Below are 8,122 nucleotides of genomic sequence, written 5' to 3'. Positions count from 1 at the left end.
AGGGTAGGAATGGCCTAGAAGAGAGAAAGAAAGCATGTACAAAAGGGAGGAACATGAAGACTTGAAATTTTGGAGAAAGCAGCATTGGCGCGCCCGCGCACTCCACGCGCACGCGTGGATGAGGTTGGCTGGAAACAGCGCATAAGGATGGACGCATCCGTGCGGATCAGAAGATTCCTATCGACACGGACACGCACCTGGCGCGCACACGTGGATCGCAAAAGCAATGGGCGCGCACGCACGCATGGCGCGCACGCACGCATGGCGCGTACGCGTGGGAAGCTGCACGTGACCTCATTAAAGGAAATCGTGCCTGGCAATTTTTGAGGCTCATCAGGCCCAATTTCAAGCTGTTTCTGCATGGAAAAGACCCAAGGATGCTAGGAGGAAAGAGGGGATCAACCATTTTGCACTAAGACACAATTTTTAGCTAGTGTTTTTGGTTCTTTGTTCTTCTAGAGAGAGAAACCCTTGTTCCTCTCTAGATCTAGTTTTAATTTGATTTTCCCTTGTTGAATTGTGAATTGGATCTTGTTAATTACTAGTTTTAATTGTTCAATTTGAATTTTCTAGTATAATTTTGCTTATATCTTGTGATAGTTTTATGAATTCTTGTCAATTGTCATTTTATACCCATTTCATGAATGTTGTGAATCTTGGCTTTTTGATGTTATATTGATGATTTCTATGTTTAATTGTGTTGTTTGGATGATTGTATGTTGAAAATTGTTAGTGGGTACTTGTTGATTTCAATTTAATTGCTATTTTGAACATGTCTTTTGTTAATGCTTATCATGTGTTTGATGAAATATTTACTTTGATTATGGAGTAGTTCTCTTTACTCTTGGCCTAGGCCAAGGGAAATGGGTAAACTTGAGTCATTGGATCTAATGGATTTGATGATTTGGGAGCCCTTAGTGGTCAATCTGATAACCATTGACGCTAATCTTCTACTAAGTCAATTAGTTGTGAGGTTAGAACTTATGGATTGATGTTGATCAAACCATTTGACGTACTTCAAGTATAGAAGTAGACTTAATGAGTTTGGTTCCTCATAATTGTCATGATATGGTTATTAGACAAGGATGGTGACCCAAATTCCCATGCCTAGCCAAGAGTTGCTTTTATTATTCATACTTGAAAACCAATATTCCCAATCATTTGCCTTAGTTATAGTTACTTGTTTAGCTTAGAATAGAATCATGTTGAATGTTACTTTTTTAGTTTGAAATCACTCATATCTTGCTTAGTTGATTAAATTAGTTTCTTGCAATCTAAGATTACTTGCTTGTTAAGATTCCCATTTATTTTTATGCTCATAACTCACAACCCCAGATTTCTAACCAATGTTGAAGCACATGTTTGCCTATTCCTTGTGAGACGATGATAAACCCCAATTTTGTGGTTTATCTTGTGCTTAATTTGGGGGATTTTATCACCTTTTCTCATATTTATTCAATGAAATAGCATGGTTTTGTAATTCTCCCTTGATTTGTGCTTATAACTCACCTTTTTTAATTCACTTTAATTTCATTCGATGCCTTGATGTATTTGTTGAGTGATTTCAGGTTCATAGGGCAAGTATTGGATGGAAGAAGTGAGGAGAAAAGCATGCAAACTGGGAGAACTCATGAAGAAATGAAGGAACCGTAAAGTTGTCAAGCCTGACCTCTTCGCACTCAATCGACCATAACTTGAGCTACAGAGATCCAAATGAGGCAGTTCTAGTTGCGTTGGAAAGCTAACATCCGGGGCTTCGAAATGATATAAAATTTGCTATATGTTGCTTCGCGCTAAGGGCCCACTAAGGTGAAATCGCCCCTAGTGATTTCTGAAGCACTTTGGGCCCAACCCAACTCATTTCTAATGCTATTTCATGCAGAATTCAAGCTTGGGCAAAGGGGGGAGCAATTAGTTTAGCCAACATGAGCCTTTAGTTAGTTTTCTAGAGAGAGAAGCTCCCTCTTCTATCTAGAATTAGGTTAGGTTTAGGTTAGATTATCATAGATCCATGTTTAATTTCTTGCTTTCATCTTGTTTCTTCTACATTTCCATTCTCTAGTGATGTAATCTTCTTGATTCTCTTGTTAATTTCTCTTTTGAGCATCTTTTTGTGATTAATGAACACTTGTTGGATTTAGATTTTTCTTTAATGAGATTTGATGTTTGATGTTCTTTTGATGTTGATTTGAGTTGTGATTTACTTTTCTTGTAATTAGTAGTGTAGATTTACATTCCTTGCAATTTACTATGCCTTCCAAGTGTTTGATAAAATACTTGGTTGGATCTAAGAGTAGATTTTTGAGCATTCTTGGCTTCGAGAGAGTAATTAGGTAATCTTGAGTCATGAAAACCCAACTAATATTGGTGATCTAAAGTTGTTAGCTAATATTGTTTCCATTGACGCTAATCTTTTGCTAATTAAATTAGTAAGTTAATCAGGACTTTTGGAATATTGTTTCCATTGACGCTAATCTTTTGCTAATTAAATTAGTGAGTTGATTAGGACTTTTGGATTGAGATTAGCTAGTCTTGTTAGACTTTCTCTCATGGAAGATAATATGATACCTTCTTCCAATGTTGGAGATGACGTAATAAGATAAATTCTTGTTATTATTGTGGTATGATTGATTAATCTTGTTTGACTTTCTCCCTATTTATTGGAGTTGACTAAATAAGATGAATTAATCATTGCATGACTAGGATAGAAAGCCTATGATCTCAATCTTTGCCATAAATGTCTCTCTCTTTATTAATTGCTCTCTTTATTTTTCTTGTCATTTATTTTATTGCCACTTTAATCAACCGAACCCCCCTTACATCCTTCATAACCAATAATTGACCACTTCATTGCAATTCCTTGTGAGACGACCCGGAGTCCAAAATACTTCGGTTAATTCTTATTTGGGGTTTGTTCTTTGTGACAACCAAAATTTTTGCATGAAAGGATTCGTGATTGGTTTGGAAACTATACTTTACAACGAGATTTCATTCATTTGAGAAAATTCTAAACCGTCAAGAATTCGTTCATCAAAATGGCGCCGTTGCCGGGGATTTGTAATGGTGTTATGTTATTGGTTATTGTATATATCTGAATATAGTGAATAGCTTGATTTTTGGATTGCTTGTTAGTTTTTGTTAGTTTTAGGACTTTGTTTCATTATTTATTATTAGCTTTTGTTTCTTATTTTCACTTTTCACTATAAATTCTCACTTTGGCTATGAGTGTGATTACAACTATGTTGTAGGAAATGGGAACTTCAATGAAGATGTGCATCAAGGATGGGATAACCAAAGGTGGGAAGAGCCATATGCATATGATCAATCCTCTTGGCAACAACCTCCACCAATGCACTATGAAGAAGAGCCATTCTATGATGCATACCAATCCAATGGCTATGGTGAATCTCCTTGTGACTTTCAAGAACCACCACCATACACCTATGAGCCATATCCTCAATATAGCCATCAACCATACTCACAAGTCACTTTTCACCAACCATCTCCATATGACCCTAATCCATATCCATCTTACCAACAACAATATGAGCTATATGAACCACACGTAGAGTCACCACCACTCCAACATCAACATTTTCAAGAGCCACCCCCTCCATACTATTACCAAGAAGAACCACCTTCCGACTATAATACCTTCCCCTCAAACAATGAACCCTCTCTTCCACCATCACCTCCCGATGAAGCCTTTATGCTAGAATTAAGGGATCTTGAATCTCATATCTTAAGGCAACACGAGGAGGATGAAAAGAAATTTGAGGAGTTAAGAGCAAAAACGGCTATCATGGTAGAAGCCGTTGGCAACATAGTCTCATCCTGCCTAAGCCTATGCGATCAAGGCACTTCTATTGTGGAATGTGGAGAAGCAACCAAGGAGATTAGTGCGGGAGTGAACTTGAAGCTCCAAGGTGAAGAAGAGGAGTTAAAGCAAGAAATGCAACAAGAGGAGGAGGTAGAGATTATTGAACAAGAGGAAACCACCATGATCAACTCAAGGACGGGTGTGAAAACAAAGTGTGGGATCTCGGATCGCACAAGGAAGATCAACTTTGGGAGCCTATGGTTTGTGAAGAACTCCATCAAAGCTTGGAGTTATTAACTTTGAATAATGAAGCACAATGGAAGTCCAAGCATTGGTGGATGTTCAAGGATGGATTCAAGCACAAGCCACCTTGATGAGGAGCTCCCCATAAGTCCAACTTAAGGACAATAAACAAAAGTTCTAGGTGGGAGACATCCCACCATGGTAACATCTTTTCATTTTTCCTTTTGTACATATTGGTAATTTAGATTTAATTTCATGTTTTGTTTGATTAGTTGAGTTTAATTGGGAGTCTAGTAGGTCAAATAAGGTTTTGTGATGTCTCGGTAGTTGTTTGGAGGTTTGGAATGCTTGGTTTGGTGCAAAGACATAGAAAAATTTTGAAAAAAAACAGAGCACCATCCACGCGCACGCGCACTTCACGCGTACGCGCGCTTCACGCATATGGGCGCTTCAAACATTTTCGACCATCAACGCGGACGCGCCATGTACGCGTACGCGTGGATTGAGTTTTCCACCCCTCCATACATTCACCCGAGAGTTGTGCCTGACGTGTGCCAACTTTGTGCCCAAGGCACGCGCACACGCACCTTGCGCGTACGCGCCCCTTTCAAAATAAGCCATCGACGCGGACGCGCCATGTACGCGTACGCGCCGCCTCCATTTCATCAATCCACGCTTACGCGCACATGACGCGCACGCATGGATTTCCCTGTTTCACTCACCTTCCTTTCTTCTCTTCTTTCCATTTCTTTCCTTCTTCTCTTTTTTCTTCTTTTCTTTCCACCCTTCAAACATCATGCAACACTACCAAACATCATGTAACACCATTTCTTTTAGTTAATTAGTTACTTTAATTTTTGTTTTCCATTATAAGTGTCGGATTACTAATCTTGTTTACTGTTTACTGCTGCTGCTTATTGATAGTATGTTAGTTTAACATCATTGTTGTTATTGTCATTGTTGGATTCCTTTATTGAGGTTGCAATTTATTACTTGGTTTTGAATTTTCATGTTGAACATTTGTGAACACCAAGTGAATGTTACATTGCCTTTAAGCTTCTTAACTCCTTTGAATTGCATGTTTTGGCCACCATGCGTTCATCATCTATTGTTAGGCACTTGTATGTTATCATTGCATTTTTTTTAGGTGATACTTGTTTATGATTTACCCGTACTCATATCACCTATTTCATGCATTGAAATTGTGCAGTTGAGAAATTGGATCGAAAGCTTACCTAATGACATGTTTTTGAGTTTTTCAAGCTTTGTGGACCATGCTTGCTATGTGATTGATTTTCACTTCTATACCCTTTTTCCTAAGTTCCATAGCATCCATGCATTTCACCTCTATGTCACTTAGGTGTTGCAATAACTTTAATATGTGTCATTGATTGTTGTGTGAGTTTCATATACCATTTTGTTCACTAAGTCTACCTACACATCAATCAATATCCATGCATTATCCAATTTCACAATTGCTTGATTAATTGCTTGAATGCTTTCATGCCTCTTCACTACTTGTGTGGTTGACTTAACCTACAAGTCTTTTAAAGTATCTCAAGCACACTAGAATGAGTGAAGTGCATGTTTTATTTTGTATAATTGTGACATGATTTTTAAATATTAGGGTGTCACACTAATTCACTCACTCATTTCTAGTGATTCACCTTATCCCAACAATTCACGCTTCCTTGCTTTTGTATTTTCTCATCTTATGGTGTTTGTTCTGTTTTTCATGATCGATGCACTATAAGCCAAAATGGAAGCGGGAGGAAGAACACGCAGCATTGGTTGACCTGCCAAATGAAGGTAGCAACTAGGAAAGTCGCTGTACCCCCTTGTTCATCTTTGAGTGCACCGAGGATGGTGCAAACTTTTAAGTGTGGGGAGGTCGTCCGACCATTCGGCGTTTTTGGGTAACAAGATTCTAATCCTAACACTTTTTCATTTCATTTTTAGGACTTTTAGATTTTTTGGTTGCATTGCATATGTATATATTAAGCTTAGTCAAAATCATGATATTTTCCAAGGATTTTATCTATAGGGCACCCCAATTGAAAAAAAAAAATTTTTTTAGAACTTACTTGAATTATATACTTTGTGAAACATGATTTTTGAGCTAAGAACACAAGCATGTGAGTTTTGAGCCAAATTGTGTGGTTACATCATATAACCACTTATTTTCATTCTTGTGTGCATTATTCTCTTCCTATGATTGTAATCTTTGATTTGTTTAATTCTATATGTCCATTATTTTGTGTATACATGCATTTATATGATTGAGGTCAGTGTTCAAATAGCTCACTTACCCAAATAGCCTACCTTTTATCTTCCATTGATAACCAATTTGAGCCTATGCTTAACCCATTTGTTCTTAAGTGTAGCACATTACAAGACTAAGTGAAAAACAATAAATATCCCTTAAGATTACACGGAGGATTTGCAGGAGGAGGAATCTCCAAGTCATCTCGTAAAAGATATCTCAAAGAAGTTTATCATGTCGAAGGGAAGGAGGAAGCACCCGACATCCCTGCAATCACATTCACCAAAGAAGACACATCAAGTGTCATCACAGGACACGACGATCCCATGGTCATCACCATCATACTGGCGACGCCAATCTCCACCGCACATTAATAGACCAAGGGAGCTCCACCGACATCTTATTCGAAACTGCCTTCGACAAGTGATGAGCGGATAATTTATACACTTTTTGGCATTGTTTTTACATAGTTTTCAGTATAATTTAATTAGTTTTTAGTATATTTTTATTAGTTTTTAATTAAAATTCACATTTCTGGACTTTACTATGAGTTTGTGTGTTTTTCTGTGATTTCAGGTATTTTTTGGCTGAAATTGAGGGACTTGAGTAAAAATCAGATTCAGAGGTTGAAGAAGGACTGCAGATGCTGTTGGATTCTGACCTCCCTGCACTCAAAGTAGATTTTTTGGAGCTACATAACTCCAAATGGCGCGCTCTTAATTGCATTGCAAAGCAGACATTCAGGGCTTTCCAGCAATATATAATAGCCTATACTTTGATTAAGGATAGACGATGTAAACTGGCGTTGAACGCCAGTTCCATGCTGCATTCTGGAGTCAAACGCCAGAAACAGGTTGCAAAGTGGAGTTAAACACCAGAAACAGGTTACAAACTGGTGTTCAACTCCAAGAAAGACCTCTACACGTGTAAAGCTCAATGCTCAGCCCAATCACACACTAAGTGGGTCCCGAAAGTGGATTTCTGCATCATTTACTCATTTCTGTAAACCCTAGTAACTAGTTTAGTATAAATAGGACTTTTTACTATCTTTGTAAGAGATCTGGAATTAGTTTTATGCTATCTTAGACTTTTGTGAAGGCTGGCCATTCGGCCATGCCTGAACATTTATCACTTGTGTATTTTCAACGGTAGAGTTTCTACACACCATAGATTAAGGTGTGGAGCTCTGCTGTTCCTCAAAGATTAATGCAAAGTACTACTGTTTTTCTATTCAATTCAACTTATTCCGCTTCTAAGATATTCATTCGCTCTTCAATATGATGGATGTGATGATCGTGACAGTCATCATCATTCTCACTTATGAACGCGTGCCTGACAACCACCTCCGTTCTACCTTAGATTGAATGGATATCTCTTGGATATCTAATACAGGGGACCGAGTCCGAGATATTAGAGTCTTTGTGGTATAAGTTAGAACCCATGGATGGCCATTCCTGAGATCCGAAAAGTCTAAACCTTGTCTGTGGTATTTTGAGTAGGATCTGGGAAGGGATGGCTGTGACGAGCTTAAAACTCGCGAGTGCTCGGCGTAGTGACAGACGCAAAAGGATCAATGGATCCTATTCCAGTATGATCGAGAACCGACAGATGAATAGTCGTGCTGTGACAGAGCATCTTGGACCATTTTCACTGAGAGGATGGGAAGTAGCCATTGACAACAGTGATGCCCAACATACAGCTTGCCATGGAAAGGAGTAGGAAGGATTGGATGAAGACAGTAGGAAAGCAGAGGTTCAAAGGGATGAAAGCATCTCTATACGCTTATCTGAAATTCT

This window comes from Arachis ipaensis, chromosome B8 (genome assembly GCF_059453495.1).
Source record: "Arachis ipaensis isolate K30076 ecotype BB chromosome B8, ASM5945349v1, whole genome shotgun sequence".
Lineage (NCBI taxonomy): Eukaryota > Viridiplantae > Streptophyta > Magnoliopsida > Fabales > Fabaceae > Arachis > Arachis ipaensis.
This window is presented reverse-complemented; position numbering follows the sequence as displayed.